Raw genomic sequence first — 20477 nt, forward strand, 5'->3', positions numbered from 1 at the left:
TACAAGGTTGGTTCCCGGGATGGCAGGATTGACATATGCTGAAAGGTTAGAAAGACTGGGCTTATATGCGATGGAGTTTAGAAGGATGAGGGGAGACATGATTGAGGTATATAAGATTATCAAGGGGCTAGACAGGGTGAATTTGGATTGCATGTTCCCAATGTTGAGAGAGACTAGGACTAGAGGGCATAGTTTAAGAATAGAGGGAAGGCCCTTTAAGACGGAGATGAGAAGAATTTTTTTTTAACCCAGAGAATTGTGGATCTATGGAATGCTTTGCCATAGAGGGTGGTAGGAGCAGATTCGCTGGCTATGTTCAAAAGGGAGTTAGATAAGGCTCTTTTGGGCAGGGGAGTTAAGGGTTATGGGGATAAGACAGGGAATAGATACTGACAGAAAATGATCAGCCATGATCTGAAAAATGGTGGTGCTGGCTCAATGGGCCAATTGGCCTACTCCAGCACCTACTGTCTATTGTCTATAGCACAGTTTATGTAGGTTGACAAAATATTTGACATAAAACTGCACTGAATAATATACATATTTAAGTCACTCAGTTATTTTTTTCTCTTTATCCTGTCTTTGGTACTTACACATTCATTGTAAACTCTATCTAGACTAATAGAAATTCCATCCAATTGTGAGTTTTGATTCTCATTAGACTACCCAAATGACATTCACTGAAATGGTTTCTCAGCTTTTTTTTGAGTTGATTCCTGAGGCTGAAAACTCGCTCACAGTCCACACTAAATGCAAGAAAGGTTCCCCCAATGTCCATCAGCTTTGCAAGGTCAAAAACCTATTCATTTTGAAGTGTGTCTGGGAGATGAACATACTTTTCCATATGTTCATTAATGGGTTGAACTGAATGTAGAGTTGTTCATTTTAACAGCTAACAACAAGCTATTGTTAATAACTTTGATCTCATCAGGGTTTAATTGCTTTTGCTGTCGCCCATCTGAATTCTCACCCTTCATGCGAGTGTCATTACATGGGGAATAATGGGTTTTGTTACCTGAGCTTTTGTATGCCATCCAAACGTGATTTGCTTGCCTATTTGAAAAACCGACTAACTAGTTAACAGAAACCGTTAGGTAAGAGATTATTTTCAACAAGTATAATTATTAATTTTTTTTGTGCGCTGATCCTTTCTGTGTGGACACATGCGCACAGGTTAGAGAGGACAGTGGTCTGGGCCCACTGCAATATGCCTATCGTCACAACCGCTCCTCAGCAGATGCAATATCACTGGCCCTCCAGTCAGCTCCGGATCACGTCGAAAACAGCAAATTCATACATATGGCTGCTCTTCATCGACTGCAGCTCGGCCTTCAATACCATTATTCCCTCAGTGCTGGTCAAGAAGCTCCAAACCCTCGACCTCTGCTCCCTCCCCCCCCACCTCTGCAATTGGATCCTTGACTTTCTCATTGGAAGACCACAGCCAGTTTGAACTGGCATCAATGTCTCCTTCTCACTGATTATCAACACAGGCACACCTCAAGGATGTGTGGTTAGTCCACTGCTCCACTCACTGTGCACTCATGACCATGCAGCCAGCCACAATTCCAATGCTATCTACAAATTGAGGGATGTCACACCAACAATCTTTCACTTAACATCAGCAAAACCAAGGAGATGATTGTGGACTTCAGAGGGAAGTCAGGAGAGCATGATCCATCATCGAGGGCTCAATAGTGGAGAGGGTCAAGAACATCAAATTCCTGGGTGTCAACATCTCTGACGATTTTCCTGGAGACTCCGTGTCGATGCAATCATGAAAAAGGCTCACCATCTGCTACATTTTGTGAGGTGTTTGAGGAGATTTGGTATGTCACCGAAGACTCTTGAAAACTTCTATAGGTGCATGGTGGAGAGAGCATTCTGGCTGGCTGCATCACTGCCTGGTATGCTCAGGACAAGAAAAATCTCCAGAGGGTGGTTAACTTGGCCTGCAACATCACAGTCACCAGACTTCACCCCATCGAGGAAACCTATATGAGGCGGTGTCTTAACAGCAGCAGCTTCTATCCTCAAAGATCCCCACCACCCAGGCCAGGCCCTCTTCACACCAATTGGGAAAAGGTGCAGGAGCCTCAAGACGAGCACTCAGCGGCACAAGGACAGCTTCTTCCCCACTGCCGTCGGATTCCTGAATAATCAATGAACCACAGACATTACTGCCTCACTTTGACTTTTTCTGCAACATTTTTATTTATTGTTGTCAGCTGGTTTATGTTTAATGTTTTTACTGCGATGCTGCCGCAAAACAACTTTTGTGACTTGTTCTTGGCAATTCTGAATCTGCCTCTGATCATAATTTTAGAAAATTAAACCCAATTGTATTTATTTATGCTCTCACCATACTTTGAAGCATATGTTCCTGATTTTCAGTCACATGTGTTTAGCTATTTACCTTTTCATGACCTTATCAATCTGTATTACTATATTTATTCATGTTCCTGTGTTGGACAACAGTTATACTCCTCTTTCCCAATAAAGCATATTATTTCTGAGGACTAACTGATTTTACATTTTTCTTATGAAAGTAGGGTGCATGAAATTCAGGTGTCATCTGCAATTTTTAAATTTGTGCATTCAATCCAGGAGCCATATCATTTGTGCGGATGGTAAACAAACAGATCCAATCACCAACTATGCGGACCGTTGCTTCCTCTCTTTTGCTAGAATGACTAACGATGCTTAATCCTGATCTAATTTTCTGTTGTGATGCCTGATGTTATCCCCTGACACTACTTGCTTTGGTCTTCTCCAGAAGTGGGCTTAACAGTACTTTAATGTAAATCTGTAAAATCCAAATCTAATTCCTGAAGAGATAACAACGTGTCTTGATGAGGAGAGAGCAGTTGAAGTATGGAAAAGTATTCTGTGAGGTGTTTGAGAGGGTTCCATGTGGGAGACTTATTTGAAAAGTTAGAGGAATTCAAGGCAAGTAGACAAATTGGATCTATGGTAAAAACACAGAGATACTGGAGAAACTCAGCGGGCCTCGTAGAGTCCATAGGAGGTGTCAGCTCGGAGCTCTTGTTCAAGGTAACTGAATAATAGAGAAGAATGGGTAGGGGGATGAGTACAGGCCAACAGGCAAAAGGTGTTAGTTGAATATGGATGAGAGGACAGGTGAGAATTGACTGGGGGAGGGAGGTTGCTTGGGGCTCTGTGAATGCAGAGCTGGGGAAGGAGAAAGAAGGATAAGGAAAGAGAGAGAATAACTGACAGACAGAGACAGAGCTAGAGGAAAGTAGAGATAGGGAAGGATGGAGGGATGGAGGCTGGGATGGGGGGGAAGAATGGAAACCATTGGTTTATATTAATACCATCTATTTGGAGGTGCCTAGATGGAATATGAAGTGTCAATTGGATCTATAATTGGCTTGGTTAAAGGAGGCAGAAGGTGATGATGGAGCTAAGATGTACCAAAGAATCAGAACTAGGGTAGCAACTGTGTTGCAGTGCAAAATGAAGAACGAGAAAATGATCAGACATAGTCGAGACAAAGTTCAGTAAAAGTAATTTTACTCAAACTGTCACCTGCACCTGCACACTCCAAATGATGTCATTGCATTGAAACATCATGACATCACTTGGAACCTCCTGAACCAGTTCGATTAAGCCTCCGGTAAGCCGCTACATGGACCCTCCCCACCTCCAGAACCGGCGATAGGAGGCTAAACCTCTGGGTGGTTGTCCGCACCTTCAGTCAGGGGTCATGGCAAGGGCCAATCAAGGTCGAGATGAGCGTGCTTTAGTCAGTCAATCATAAATGTCTCTGGATTTCCCCCCCCCCCACCAATGTCCAGTATACAAGTTGTATGATTGTTTCATAGCACTCTGAAGGGGCCCCTCATATGGCCTCTGTAAGAGTGGCCCATGTGAACCTCTGTGCACAAACTCAAACTCACAGTTCTGCAGTTCCTTTGGGATGAAAGGTGTCATTGTTTCTCGCCTTGACACTGGAACTGGGGCCAATCTTACAACCCATTCCCATAGTCTGCCAAAGTTGGTGACACCTCCTGTCGATGTGATGCAGACACAAACTCCCCAGGTCCATTGAGTAGGGCTCTATCAACCAACTCTGCCAATGAGGAGGTGAGATGCTCCTTAGGTGTCATTCTTATTCCCAGGAGGATCCAGGGCAGATCGTATGCTCACTCAGGATCTCAGAGGTGGGCCATCAGTACAGCCTTCATGTGCCTATGGAACCATTCCACCAGGCCATTCAACTGCAGATGATGAGCTGTCGTGTGGTGGAACTGCATTCCCAGCAGTCATGACAAAACATCCCAGAGTGTGGAAGTAAATTGTGGGCTTCTGTCAAAAGTGAAGTGTGTAGGATGACCGAACTGAAATACCCAGGCAGAACTAAAAGCTCTGGCACATGAATCATCGATGCGTCCATCATAGGAACAGCCTCCGGTCACCTAGTGAATCTGTGAATGACCATTAACAAGTACCCAGACCTTCATGACCCAAAGCGGGCCAACAATGTCGACATGCAAGTGGTCAAATCTATGCTGCGATGGTTTGAAAAGCTGAAGCGATGCCTTCACGTGACTTTGTACTTCTGCAGATTACCAGTCCGTGCATGTCTTTGCCCAATATGTGATGAGCTTTTTGAGTCCATGCCATATAAACTTGTCGGCTCCCAGGCGGACCATCACTTGAATGGAAGGGGTGAGACGGTCTGTGAATGACATTGAAAATGCAACATTTCCATGCAGTAGGGATGATAGGGTGAGGCTGACCTGTGGAAACATTGCATAGGAGAGTGACACCTTGCAGCCCAAAGGCTACATCCTCAAGTTGGATTAAGTTCTTTAAGCCAGGAGTTGATTGTCCTAGCACTGAGCTCTGGTGAGAGCATGTAGTCTACACCCAGAGAGAGGCTGCGTACAGCTTGAACGAAGGAGCGGGTCAGGGCATCAGCCACCACATTACCCTTTCCGGACATATGTTCAATAATGGTTGAAAACTCAGATACATAAGATAGGTGGCCTTGCTGGCAGGCTGACCAGGGATCTGATTCCTTCACGAAGGTGAATGTTAATGGTTTGTGGTCAGTAAAAACTGTGAAGTCCCTGGCTTCCAAAAAAGTGGTGTCTGACCATTAGATACAATGCCAGCAGTTTTGTATCAAATGTGCTGTATTTTGTTTCCGGAGGGCAGAGGTGCTTACCAAAAAACCCAAGAGGTTTCCAGGGTCAATTGGTGCACTGTTCCAAGACCCCGCCTACTGTCATATTGGATGCGTCTATCGTCAAGGCGGTTGGTGCATCCATTTGTGGATGGACCAGCCATGTTGCCTTCACTAGGGCATTTTGGTCTGCTGGAATGTTGCAGTCATCTCCTTTGTCCACTCAAGTTCTTTGGCATCACTAGACAGGAGGTCAAGGGGTTTCCAAATATGAGCTGCAGAGTGTAGAAAGTGACAATAGAAATAGACCATCCCCACAAATTCCTAGAATCCTTTGATGGTATCAGGCCTCGCGAATTTGAGGATGGCTTCCATCTTGCTAGGCAATGGAACAACACCCCAGCTGCTGAACTGATGTCCCAAGAACTCGATAGATGACTGCCTGAATTTGCACTTGGCACTTCACAGTTAGCACAAACTCCTGTAGGCAGCGGCAGAGTAAATGCAGGTCCTCTTTGTGGGAGTGGCTGGCAACGAGTATGTTGTCCAAGTATATGGGTTTGAGGGGGAAGTTTGAAAAACACTGGTGTAAAAGTTTACAGATGACTTGAAAATAGGTGGAGTAGTTGTAAGTGAGAAGGCTAATCTTCACATAAATGATCCTTCCCCAAAAAGTCATGTGTTCCTGTCTTTCTGGATTTTGATCTAAGGTAGTTGTGCTTGACCTTTTTCTTTCCACTCACATACTACCCATGTCATAGGTGCTCTGTGATTAATAAGGGATTGCTTAAGGTGGTATGTGGGTGGAAATAAAAGTTTGAAACCACTGTTTTAATCGTACCTAATTGACTCGTTATGTGCATGGTTTCATAACTCCAAAAGAAATGGGCCAATTACCATTTTTCTCAACCATATTAATTCAGTAACAGTTAGGTCTAGAGCAGTGATTCTCAACCTTCCCGTCCCACCTTAAGAAATTCCTTACTAATCACAGAACACCAAAGGCATAGGGATTGCTTAAAGTGGAATGTGAGTGGAAATGAAAAGGTTGAGAACCACTGAGCTAAGGCATTGAAACTCAACAACTTGTCTTAAATCTGATTGCCTTTGGTGTCCATGTATGGGCACATTTTGTGAACATTCACGTCAGATATCTATCCAGGTTCAGTTGTTAAGAAAATTATAATGGTAGAATTATCCAAAAGAACATTTGTTGCCTTGGAAAGTGGAATACACCTGAAAAGTATTTTGGACTATCTTAGTTCCTGTTCCCATCTTGAACCAATGCCCACAACTCTTTCTCCACCTATTTAACAGTATGGAACTTCTTTTGATTAGTTGGGTGCAATAAAAAGCATATGCTTTAGACTGTGTTGCACAATTAATAACAATGAGAAATGAATAATTTACTAATTACGAGTGGATGATGATTGTAAAAGAATTGGAAGATAAAAAGGTGAATAGATATGATGATTATCCTTCTGTGTTTATTGATATTACAATATGCATAAAGTATTTAATTGCATCAAACTTTGTGGCTCAAAGATTCTCAAGAAATACCTACAATTTTGTTGCATTCCCCCACCTAATAGCCAAGAAGTGGGAGACTGCTGTATAAACCCGCGTGGATATCGCAGTCAAACCTCAGCACCGTCACTCTAACTGTACTCCTGGGATAAATTGCAGCAGTGACATGTTATGTCTATTTGTTATTCAGAATACATCGCATGATTGGGTTGTGGAGGAAGAAATGTTTAGAGAGACATGTAAAATGCCATTATTAAGGAGGCTACAAGGTGTTCGATGGCAGCAGTTGGGCAAAGACTTACCTGTGTGTGGGATGAGTTCTATTCTTCACTTATACATCAAATTGTTATGTACACTATTAGCCACAACCATGTGGAATATAATTCAGTGTACAACATATTAGAACAGTGGTTTTAAAACTGCCCCCCTAAACTCACATTTAACCTTAAGTAATCCCTATGTCATAGGTGCTTTGTAATTGGTAAGGGATTGCTTACGTGGTATTTGGGTGGGAAGGTTGAAAATCACTCCTCTAGACCCAATTGTTACTGACATATTTTGCTTGAGAAAAAATGTCATTGATCTATTTCCATTGAAGTAATCCACATAACAAGTCAATTAGTTATGATTTCAACAGTGGTTTTCAACCTTTTTCTTTCTACTCACATACCACCTTAAGCAATCCCTTACTAATCATAGAGCACCGATGGCATAGGGATTACTTAAAGTGGTATGTGTGTTTAAGGGGCAGTTTGTAAACCACTGTATTAGAAGAATCCGAATCAAAATTTATTCTCATGAACATGTCAGTGTTGTTTTGCAGCAGTACCACAATGCAATTATTACAATAAATTACAATTCAATAATAAACAAATAGTGTAAAAAAAAAAGGAAAAAGTGAGGTAGGATCTGTGGTTCATTATCCATTCAGGAACATGGTGAAAGAGAAGAAGAAGCTGCCCTTGTTCTGCTGCGTGTTCGTCTTCAGGCTCCTGGACCTCCTTCCAGGGGGTAGCAGTGTCTGGCCTAGTCAGGATTGGGCGACGTTCTTGTTCCTTATCAGTTCATAATTTCTCAGGGTGAACACACAGTAAGTGATTTCTATGGCTGCTTCTGCAGTTTTATCAATATTTCACAAGCAAGGTTTCACAGCGCTTATTCAATAAAATTAATTATGCAAACTGATTTCCTATGCGAGCTGAACTATTAGATTTCATCATGATATACATTAAAGAAAATGTGCAAAGAGTATCAAGTTCCATATTGAAGAAAGAGTTCGGGGGAGAAATCTTTCAAGAGCAAACTAACTCTGTGCGATACTTAAGCAATCCAAGCAGGGAATGCTGGAAAGTTATTCCACCAGATGGTTAGCAATCATCACCTTCTGAAAGGCGAACACTGGTAGATTCTCATTTCTAATCCAAATGCAATGGACTTACCCTGCTGTTTTTACCCTTCAAATTATTAAGGAGATAACTGCTCTGAAATTTCTTCCGAAAATTGCCTTGCTTCTCATCTCCCTCTTGTGCAATATTTTGCACAATAGACGGGTCCAGGTTTGCAGTGGAATTCACATTGTTTATCTTGTTGTGAAAGATAGTGGTGCATTTAATGCCAAACATGCTGGAAGTACATGAAATGTTCCTCAGAATCATGATAGACCTGATTGAGACCAAAACAGGCAATTATCACCAAACTAGCCCTTTTCATTCTGCTACTGCTATACTTCTATGTACCTTAAAGATGTGGACCTTGAACAACTTTTTTCTATAGATATCTCATGATGAATGACAACAGGTTGGGCTAGTTGCATAACAGGCTATAACAATGGCCAGTTCACTGATGTTATCTTCATTGAAATTGACAGAGCAAATGATATGCCCACAAACTCCTTCCTGTCCAATCCCTGTGGTTTATAGGTCAGTGGATTGCCGGAGCATGTCATCATTGAAGAAGTGTTCTGATGAACATTTGAAATGTCATGGCTGAGGAGGCTACTGGCCTTATGAGAGATGGGCACTTGACGGTTGTATTGACACTAAGGGACCTTTGAATGGGAGTCTCCATAGCCAAAATAACAACAAGAGTTGCTCGGGCTGGCTTCTGCTTGGATTGCAATAGAAGTTGAAACTCCAAACATGGAAAGCCATCAACAAAACGTGAAATGCAGCTTGCCATTATCTTGACGTGGTAAGGTACAAATACCTACACTGTTCTAGAGCTGAACTCTTCATGTTGCTTGACGTTTCACACATTCTTTTCCATCAGAAAAGCTCAGTTTCCAATCACTTCAGAGCACATAACACAGGTATGTTTTTCTGTTGACTTCCCAATTAAATAGATCGTCTGAGTCCCCTGAAACGGATCTCATCTCCTGAAAACTGGCAACCTTGCCACTCCTTTCTTCTGCCCCAATAGCAAGCCACTCATATCCATTACTCATTTTGCACATATTCCTCATCTAAACTAAGATCAAGTTAAGTCAAGTCACCTTCATGAATCGTTCATCTCATGCATTGCAGGGTAAAAACAAGATAGTGTTTTTCCAGGACCATGGAGCAGATTTACATGACTATAAGTTCAAATATTAAGACATATACAATAAAAATCCATGGTGCACTATACACATATGTTCTGGGAATTCAGGAGTCTGATGGTCTGGGGGGAAAGAACTATTGCCCAATCTGGGTGTAAGGACCCAAGTGCTACAGTAGCTCCTACCAGATGGCAGAAGGGAGAACAAGTTTGTGTGAGGGGTGTGTGGAGTCCTTCACACCTGAATTTCTAGAGCATTTAGTGTTTTACATCTCCATCATGGTAGGAAGGGAGCCCCCAGTGATCTTTTCTGCTGACTTCACTATCCACTGCAGGGTCTTGCAGTCCGAGGAGTTACAGCTTCCAAACCAGGCGGCGATTCAGTTGTACAGGATGCTCTCAATACATCCTCGGTAGAATGTGGTGAGGGTGGGGGGTGGGTGATGAACTTTCCTCAGCCTTCACAGGAAGTAGAGGTGCTGTTGGGCTTACTTGTCTATGGAGCTGGTGTTAAGGGACCAGGAGGGATTCCCCGCTAAGTGCACTCCAAGGAACTTGATATTCTTTACGACCTCAATGGTCGAGCTGTCATTGGTCAGCAGAATATGATCCCCTGGGCTCTCCTGAAGTTGACAACCATCTCTTTTATTTTATTAATGTTCAGATACAGGTTGTTGGCTCTGGACCCATCCGTTAGTGACTGCACCTCATCTCTGTTTGCTGAATCATCATTTTTACTGATCAGGCCACCACGGTCATGTCATCAGCAAATGATGATGTGGTTCGAGCTGTATTTAGCGGAACAGTCATGGGTCAGCAGTGTGCTACGTGCTGTAATGATCGTTAGATGAGGTGGTGACTGTGAAGATCGGCTTTGAGGGTCTTCATCCTTGTTCTCTTGCAGCTAGGCTGGACTGCTTGATTACCTGATAAGAGAATGGCCCAGGAATAAATTTATAGTGAGGGGCATTGATGGGAGCTAAATACTCACAATTGAAAATCTATGACCAAAGTGAGATCTTAAACAAAATAATAACTAAGTATATCACTGCACAATTCAAATTATTTACTAAATGTATCTGTTTGTTCTTTTATCCAGTTCCTCTTTTTAGCATAGTGTATATTTGTAAGATCTTTCAGCTTAACTTGGTAATTAACTTGCTAATTGGGTGATATTTTCTGAAGATGTTAAGCTGTGAACAATTTATTAGTTTTTCTACCCAATCAAAATATAAACTACAGTCACTGGATTGGAAAACTCTGATCCCTTTAATTTTCTTTATCATCAGATGCCATACAGACAGCGAGCCCACAGAAAACCAGGCACAAGGGAGCATGAGGGAGATGTAGACCAGACTTCGGAGTTGTCTTCCACGAAAAGATTTTTCAGAATGGTGTGATGACCATTGTTTTCTATCATTTGACAGACATATTTTTGTGCTATAGCAAAATCTATTGCTTATTAATATTAAACATCTTAGAACATAGGGTATAGAACAGTATAGCAAAGAAACAGACCCTCCAGCTCAGAATATCTGTGCTGAACATGATGCCCAAATTAAACTAAATTTCTGGCAGATTAGGCTAGAACAATCAATTAGGTAATGATTAAAACAGTGGTCTTCAAACTTTTCTATCTACTCACATATCACGTTAAGCAATCCCTGACTAATCACAGAGCACTGTGGCATAGCGATTGCTTAAGGGAGGCAGTTTGAAAACCACTGCTGTAGAGCATCAGATTTGAGGTCAATTCACAAGACCATAAAAGCAGTAGAGAGGGTCGCCGTGGTGGCCCGACCCCTCATCAATGTGACTCACTAGGATCGTTATTTAAAGAGGGTGCTCAAAATCAGATAAGACCCCTACCACCCTGCATGCAGCATCTTCCAACTATTCCCAATTGGGAAAAAGATACAGGCTGAGGAACAGCCTGCTGAATGACTGCAACTCCCCATGACTCTACTATTTATCAGTATTTTAATATACAGGTAGTCCTCAACTTACGACACCTTTTTCCTTTCTGATTGACCAGTCATATCTCGAAATGGACGCAAGTCAGAAAATCATTGTATCCTTTATATCGTTCATCAAATACAACATGGCAAGCACCAAGGCCAGCTCTCGCAGAAGGTTGGCCACCCCTGCCGTAGGTGCTATTTTCTATAGATATGCCCCTACTTTCACCTCAAAAGTGTAAATTTTATATTTATTTATTTTTTAATTTATACAGTATGTTTCTTTGGTCATATGCACAAATGGTCTTAAGTTGCATCGGTTGTAAGTATGTACATATGTACTGCATATATGCATTGTTATCTGTATGTGTGTTATGCCTGTACACGTGTTTTGCACTCTTCTACACCATGGATTGGAGAACACTGTTTCTTCAGGTTATAGGAATACAATCAGATAACAAATAAACTTGAACATTTTTAGCTCTTGTCACCAATCAATCTTCTTCCTGAAAAACACAGCACAATACTGACAGGACACAAGGGTTCAATCCTTTTGCTCAAGGATCCAATTGTTCTAAAAATATGTAATAATTTTAGTTATTCTCATAACCCAATGATCATTGCAGTGTGATTAGTCCAACGCAACAAATGGCTGATAGTACATCACATTAGTTATGCATATGAATGTTCTAAAATTTTAATTTGACTCTGGAGTAATTTGGCTTAAAAACTAACTGAATTCTCTGCCAGTTATGTGCTGCCACTTGTACTTTGAATAGCCTTAAACAGCAGTTTGTAAATGAACTACTGGAGACAGCAAAAATCTCACATTTCTGAATGTCTTTTCTACAGGCTAGTGGAGAATTAATGAACCCTTGCTTTCGTTCCTTCACATCAAATATTGACTCCAAGCAACTCATTATTTTATGTAAATGAGGCTCAACTGTCCTCAGATGCACCAGATGCATCTTCCCCTCTCCTGCCCTCTCCATTTTCGTCGGAGACTGCTTCCTTTGTGGTTCCCTTGTCCACTCCTCATTTCCCACCAGTCACTCCCTTGGCACGAACGCCAGTGACTGCAGGAAATGCTGCATATGTACCCACATCCCCACTATGTGGGGCCCCAACCTGCTCTTCCCTGTGAAGTGACACTTTGCTTGAAAATCTGCAGGGGTTATCAACTGCATCCCGTACTCCTGGTGTAGTTTCCTCTACATCAGAGAGACTGAATGCTGACTTGGGGATCGTTTCATCGAGTACTTCTATCCACCACAATAGCGTGGATCTCCCAAAGGCTGCCCATTTCAATTCCCCGTCTCACTCCCTTGCTGGCACATCTGCCCCTGATCTAATGCACTGCCAGACTGAGACCACCCGCAAATTGGAGGAACAACATATCATATGCCAACTGAGCATCTTCCAAATAGATGGCATTGACATCGACTTCTCCGGTTTCAGTTAGCCCCTGCCTTCCCCCCTTGTTCTCTAACACTGTTTCCTTTCCTCTATCACTGTAGCTCCTTTTAAACTACAGCACCAGGGTTGCCTTCCTGGGACCCGGGTGTGATTTCTGGGGAGGAGGTGATGGATCACTGGGGAATTGACCCATTAAATCGCCAAACTGGTTATTTAAGGGGGATCCCACCCCCGCAATGACGTGTCACACACTCACTGGAAGTACTGCCGGATGTTCAGATGCTGGCTGTCCAGTGACGCATACATGCAAGCGCTGACATCACCAGAATAAGGGGTTCGGCCCCTTTTGAAATCGTCTGTGGATGCGACCTAAGTAAGCTTAACTGGGTACCCTGACTACCTTTGAGATAGGTCAGGGACCCGGTTGGATTCCGACGAGGTTGACCAGGTCAGATTCTTTCTAACTGTCACGTAACTGGGGCACTAATAGGGTAAATTGCCCGCTTAATCCCATTTTACATGGCAGTTTGAAAGGGCCTTGTCTCCCTCTCTCTCTCCCTTTCACTCTTTCTCCTCCAGCTCTGCATTCACAGAGACACCCCTCCCCCAAACAATTCTTACCTTTCCTCTCCTGTCCTCCTATCTTTGTCCAATTATCACTTTTTGCCTGTTGGTCTGTGGTCCTCTTCCCCCAGCCTGATTTGTTCAGGTACCTGCCTGCTTTTTACATAACAAAGTACTTCCCATGAACACTGCAAGACCTGCTGAGTTCCTCCAGCACTTTTGTGGAAAGTCTGTCTCATCTCTGTCCTCAGATTATTCCTCTCCATTGCTTGCTCAGTCAGAGTGGTAAAGTAGAATCACAAGCTGTTTTCAGGTGCTTGGACATAGATAATGTGCCAGCAGACGCGGCTGGGGGAGTGCAGCTGGGACGTTCAGGTGGCAGCGGAGAAGACGCCTTTCTGTCACCTGAACATGTCAGCTGAAGGAGAGCCACATCCAAGCGAATGCTGGCTCTTATGGACTGTGGCCATAGTCCCACTGTTGCTTTCAGGTACAATGGGGGATTCTCCGAGCCAGAGAATATACCTACAGGAGGAGGGTTAGGTAAGTGCTCCTCCTGGCCAGGTTCTCCACTTTCAGGTGGCCACCTGACAGCCTTATTGAGGTAGAATAGATGGCCTTACAGTCGGGTATTCTGGCCACCTGAAAGCGGCTTTAGGTTTCGGTTTAGCTTATGCATCAGGTGTACTTTTAAAATTCATTACTGGCATCAGTAAATCCTTACAGATGCCCAGAGGGGAAAACCTATAAGTTGTAGTGGTCACGTCTCTGGCACCGAGACTGGACCCACAACTTGGAAGGGAAGGAGAGAGAAGAAGAGAGCAGTAGTGATAGGGGATTCGATAGGGGGACAGATAAGAGTTTCTATGGGAGAGATCGAGAATCCTGGATGGTTTGTTGCCTCCCTGGTGCCAGGGTCCACTATATTGTGGATTGAGTTCTTAGTATTCTCAGGAGGGAGGGTGAGCAGCTGGATGTTGTGGTCCATCGACTGGCCAATGGCATAGGTGGGAATGGTGAGGAAGTCCTGCCAAGAGAGTTAAGGGAGTTATGTGAAAAGTTGAAGGACAGGACCTCCAGGGCTATGATCTCAGGACTCCTACCCATGCCACATGCTAGTGAAGCTAGAAAAAGGAAGTTGATACAGCTAAATATGTGGCCAATGAGATGGTGCAGGAGGGAGGGTTTCATGTTTCACGACAATTGGGTTCCGTTCCTGGGAAGATGGGACCTGTTCCAATAGGACGGTTTGCACCTGAACTGAAGGGGGACTAACATCAGTGGAGGTAGGTTTGTGAGTTCTGCTCCAGAGGGGGTTTAATTTAGATTGGCAGGGGGAAATGAACCAGAGTGTTAGAGCAGATAGTGAGGTGAAGGAGGATAAAGATCACGTGAGGACTACATGTCTAGTCAGAAATCAAAGGTTTGTAAATGATAGAAATGTTCTCAGGTGTATTTCATTCAATGAAAGGAGTATTGTGGGAAGGGCTGACAAGCTTAGGGCATGGATTGGCACATGGGATTATTGTTATTAATGAAACGTGGTTGCAGGAGGGGCAGGACTGGCAGTTCAATGTTCTGGGGTTCCGTGGTTTCAGATGTGATAGAGTGGGAGGGGTGAAAGGGGGAGGAGTGGCATTGCTCGTTGGGAAAAATATCACAGCTGTGTTCAGGCAGGAACTGCCCAGAGGGCTCGTCTACAGAGGCCATATGGGTGGAGCTGAGGAATAGGAAAGGTGTGACCACACTGATAGGGTTGTATCAATAGAGAGAATTGGAGGAGCAAATCTCTAAAGAGAAGCAGAAAGTTGAGATAGTAGATTTTAACTTTCCATATATTGACTAGGACTCCTATACTGTTAAAGGGCTGGATGGCTTGGAGTTTGTCAAATGTGCTCAAGAAAGATTCCAAATCAATATACAGAGGTACCAACTAGAGAGAGGATGCCTATTAGGGAACCAGATGGGTCAGGTGACAGAAGTATGTGTAGGCGAACATTTTGTGTCCAGTGACCATAATCTCATTATTTTCAAGTTAATTATGCACAAGAATAAGATTTCTAGCATGGATGTGTTCAGTGAGTGGAAGGACTTCAAAGGCAAAATTTGGAGAGTGCAGAGTTTGCATGTTCCTGTCAGGGTTAAAGGCAAAGTTAACAGGCAGGGGGAACCTTGGTTTTCAAGGGATATTGTCAATCTGATTCAGAAGAGAGCGGTGTAGAGCAGGTATAGGCAACAAGGAGCAAATGAGGTACTAGAAGAGTACAGAAAATGTAAGAAAATACTTAAGAAGGAAATCAGAAAATACTTAAGAAGGAAATCATATCAGAAGATATGAGGTTGCTTTGACAGATAATATGAAGGTACATTGGATAGATACATGGATGGGAGAGGTCTGGAGGATTATGGAATGGGTGCAAGTCAGTGAGACTAGTGGAATGGTGTTTTGGCATAGACTAGAAGGGCTGAATGGCCTGTTTTCCATGCTGTGGCGTTTTCTGGTTTTAAAACTGAACTACTAAAATATATGCTGTCATATGAGTTAACTCGATTTTGTGCAAAATCTAATAACACTTCTGAAATCAATTTGTCTTCGTAGGAAACCATATTGTAACCCAAGTATCACTGGTTGAGTATGAAATCTTATTGATATATATTGCCAATGAATCATGTTATGACCTTCCTAGATTTTCAAGACAGTTCCAATGTTATTGGTTATATGTCTCCTGTTATTGTTTCTCATTGCAAATAGATCAAGAAGGAAGATTTGATTTCATTTTTTAAAATCCAATCTGAACTCATGACTCATCGGTATCTATCAAGGATATAGAAATAATGGACAGATCCCTCAAGAGTAAATAAAATAAGCTGCTTCCCTATTTATTTTATATTAAAGGCATCATACAGAATCTCACCAATGTTTCTGCAATGCAAATGATATTAAGAAAAATTAACTCAAATGGTAGTTCAGGTACTTAAATACAGCATTTAGTAGCTAATTTAAAGGTTTTTAACTGTCAGGTGAGACGAGAACTGAGGAACATCACATTAAGATCCCAGAGAATAGAATTAAGGCGGGGTGAGGAGGAACTGCTTCTCCCAAAAGGTAGTAAATCTGTGAAATTTTCTGCCCAACAAAGCAATAGAGGCAGCCCCAATAAACATATTCAAGGCACAAATAGATTTTTGAATAGTAGGGGAACTGAGAGTTATAGAAAAGGCAGGTAAGAGGTCTATTCAGCCATAATCTCATTGAATGAGGGAGCAAACCAGATGGCCTACTCCTGCTGTTATTTCTTATGTTTTAAATGTTGAGAGTTTTGCTTGGGGACCTCAAGGCTATCCATATAGTGAGTGTTTACATTCATTGTTAAATGTTCTTTATGAAAACATGCTGGTAGTACAGCAGGTTAAAGACCTCATTTTGTTGGTCAAGCCTGTTTGGTTTCCCTCAGAATTGGCAGTATAATACTGTAGTAGCAATAGTAGGCTTTATTTGTTCCTTTAAGAATAAAACCCGAGATGTTTCCCAAACCCGCGGTGCTGCATAAAAACAACGTAACAACTACAAACAGAAGCACCAGGTCCTAAAAAGGCCGCTGCAAGTGACTGATGCGTTGCTGTCTTGAGCCCTTAGCCGTCACTATCTCCCCGCAGGACAGTGAAATATCACAGAATTAAACTATCTCTCTTACACACAGATCTCCAATTACACACAACCTGTTAAAATGTGTATTGAAAAACAGCGCCACAATACATTGATTTTCAGGGGCTGTGCCCACGGTTACAGAAGAGACAGGTCGAAATATGCCTTTGTTTGTTAAAATCTCTGCTAGATACCGTTTACCCGATCCACCTTCAAGGCCAAGTTTTCCAGCATCTGCTGGACTCTGGAAGTTAAATTGTCTTTTTTTAAAGGGAAAACCACTCTCACAGTCACAGTCGAAGACACGGCATCTCCCCCACGAGGCCCCAGTGAGGACATGCATCTTCAAGACCCCCCAAACAGAGCCCACAACTCTGCCGCTCTGGACACCTCCTCCAACTGCGCCACATCGCCTCCATGATTCCCGGCTACAGGCAGCATCAACTCCAGCACCAGAGACTGAAGGCCACATCGCCCCAGCAGAGGCCTCAATCCACTCAGCCTTTTGACTCCGCAACGTAAACCCCGGTAGTCAGGTTTGTACACTTTGCAGCCTCTTTCAGAGGCCTACTCTTGCTTGGTGTTCCCCAAATTTCAACGTCCGACTCCCTGTGGTTCCAGTCTCCATCCTCGTCTGCTCAAAGATTTTTTTTCAAAATTTACTTTATTGGCCCATGTAAGTAGTACATATATAGCCAAAATATTATAGATTAAAATCAATACATGCTATTTTATCATTTTTCTCCCCCACTCATTCCCTCCTACACATAGAAAACCAAAAAGAAAGCAAGAAAAAAAGAACAGAAAAAGAAAGAGAAAATTAAATAGATTAATAATTATGATCTAATTATGTTAACTTCTACAACTATGGATATATCCACTAGATATAAAATACATGGTGAGCTAAAACAATACAATACAATAAATATTACTTGGTCAAAATTTAATAAAAAGATACACAAAGCATTAATAAAATAATTAATTAAGGTAAGGTAAGGCTGGGAAGTGACAAATCTCGAAAAATAGTCTACCAATTAATTTAATATAAATATTTATAAAGTTATAACACCAATCTTTTGCATATATGGAAATCAAATCCTCAAAAAAATTATCATATTTATTCTTTAAATTATACATAATCTTTTCCAAATGTATACAACTTTGCATTTCACCATGCCATCTATCTAATACTAAGTCCATGTCCAATTTCCATGAAAGAACTATACAAAGTCTGGCAACTGCCAATGCAATTTTTAAAAATTTCTTTTGGAACCAATCCAACTTTAAATCTGGATTAATTTGTGAAATATCCCCCAAAAGAGATATCATAGGATTTCTTGGGAGTCCAACACTCATTATCTGTTGAAGAAAGTCTATTAAATTGTTGCAAAAAGAATTCAATTTGGGGCATGTCCATGTAGAATGTTAAAAAAGTACCTATATCCTGTTTACATCAGAAACATTTATCCGATATGTCTAAATTCAATCTGTTGAGCTTTTATGGCAGGGGTGTCAAACTCAAATTCACGGAGGGCCAAAATTAAAACCTTGGACTAAGCCGTGGGCCAAACTAAATATTTATTGAAAATTTTCAACAACATCTGCATGTTTTCTCTTCTTTCAACATATGTAATGTTAAATTTTTTCTTATTAAAATAAATGTTTAATAATAGTTTTGGTTAAACTCTTTCCAGAAGAAGCATTAACAAATGAGAAATAAAATATAAAATAAAGTTTGCTGTAAAACCAGACTTCTTTTCATCTCCTCCACCTTCTGGGGCTTTTGCTTCTCATTTAGATCCTTATACCTATCCTGGTGTTTCGTTTCATAGTGTCGGCGTATGTTATATTCTTTAACTACAGACACGCTGGCTCCACACACAAGACAAACAGGTTTGTCTTTTAAAATGATGAACATATAGTCTCCCTCTCACCTGCCTTGAAAGGTCCTGTTTTCTGTCTTTCGTTTGGCCATTTTCCGTAAGGGGTTTATTACACGTGAGTTCGGCGACAGGTCGCAGATGCTGATGAAAGTAAAAAGAGGAGGTGGGGGTGATTAATGGGCTGACGGGCCAGCGCCAATGCATTTGCAAAGCATTCTGGGATTTGTAGTATTAGGTGTGGATGCGCTATACTGGCGCGGCGGCCAGCGGGCCAGCTCTAATACATATTTCATATGATCTTGCGGGCCAAATATAATTATATCACGGGCCAAATTTGGCCCGCGGGCCTGAGTTTGACATGTGTGTTTTATGGTGTAAAGTATAACTGGTGTATAAAATTATACTGTCCATTCTATTTCTGACTTTTATTGTATTTTTCATACTATCATAACATATTTGTGTCCAATTTCAATCAGTTATATCTATACCCAAATACTTTTCCCACCTTTGTTTCGATTTATATAAATCTTTCTTCTTTACTCCCCTTAAAAGTATTAAATGTATCACAGATATAAACCTTTTTATATTTGGATTTGATATCACTGTTTCTATTTCATCATCTTCTAGCAGTAAATAATAGGCGGTTAATCTTTCTTGTAAATAAGCTTTTAGTTGATAATATCCAAATATAGTATTATTTTGCATTCCATATTTAATTTTAAATTGGTCAAATGCCATTAAATATCTACCTTGATAACAATCTATAATAGAGTGTATTCCTTTTTTTAACCAGTTATAAAATTTATATTATTCAACATAAATGGGATCAATTTATTTTGCACCAATGGCATCCTCCCTAATCCATACCCCTTAAAACCCAATAACATATGTAGCTTATGCCACATTCTAACTCAAATGTCTTAATGTTGGTGTACCTACTTCTCCCATTAATAATGTCTCATTCCATTTATATAAAAATTAATTAGATACTTTTTCACCTATCTTATTAATTTCTATAGTAACCCAAGCCACTTTTTTCCCCTCTTCAATAAAGGAAGAAAGTAATCTTAACGGGGATGTTTTGTAATAATATTAAAAATTTGGAAGTGGTAAGCCTCCCAATTCAAATCTCCACTTTAATTTTTCCATAGAAATCCTCGACGTTTTACCTTTCCATAGAAATTTCCGTATAATTTTATTTAGATCCTTGAAAAACATTTAAGGAATATCAATAGGTAATGATTGGAATAATTATTGTACTCACAGAAAAATATTCATTTTAATACAATTTACTTGACCAATTAATGTAATTGTTAAATCCACACAATTTAAAAGAATCCTCATCAACTTCTTAAATAATGGCCCATATTCAAGTTTAAAAAGATTTTTAAGCAATTATCAATTCCCAAATATTTTATCCCACTGCTCAGCCATTTAAATTTTGTATTTTGTCTACATTCGGTATAATCAACTGAAGTCAAAGGCATAATTTGACTTTTGTCACAATTAACTTTATATCCTGAAACTTCCCCATAATGTTCTAGTTGCAGATATAATTTATTTAATGAATTTACTGGATCTGTCACAAAGATAATCACATAATCTGCAAATAAACTAATTTTATGTTCATTAGTCCCTATTTTAATAACCTTAATATCTAAATCTATTCTAATAAATTCAGCTAGTTGTTCAGTTACCAATACAAAAAGAGCTGGCAGTTATGGGCAGCCCTGTCTTGTTGATCTTGTTAATTTAATACAGTCAGACAAAAACCCTTTTGTTACTACTCTTGC

The sequence above is a fragment of the Narcine bancroftii genome, chromosome 1 (genome assembly GCF_036971445.1).
Source record: "Narcine bancroftii isolate sNarBan1 chromosome 1, sNarBan1.hap1, whole genome shotgun sequence".
NCBI lineage: Eukaryota > Metazoa > Chordata > Chondrichthyes > Torpediniformes > Narcinidae > Narcine > Narcine bancroftii.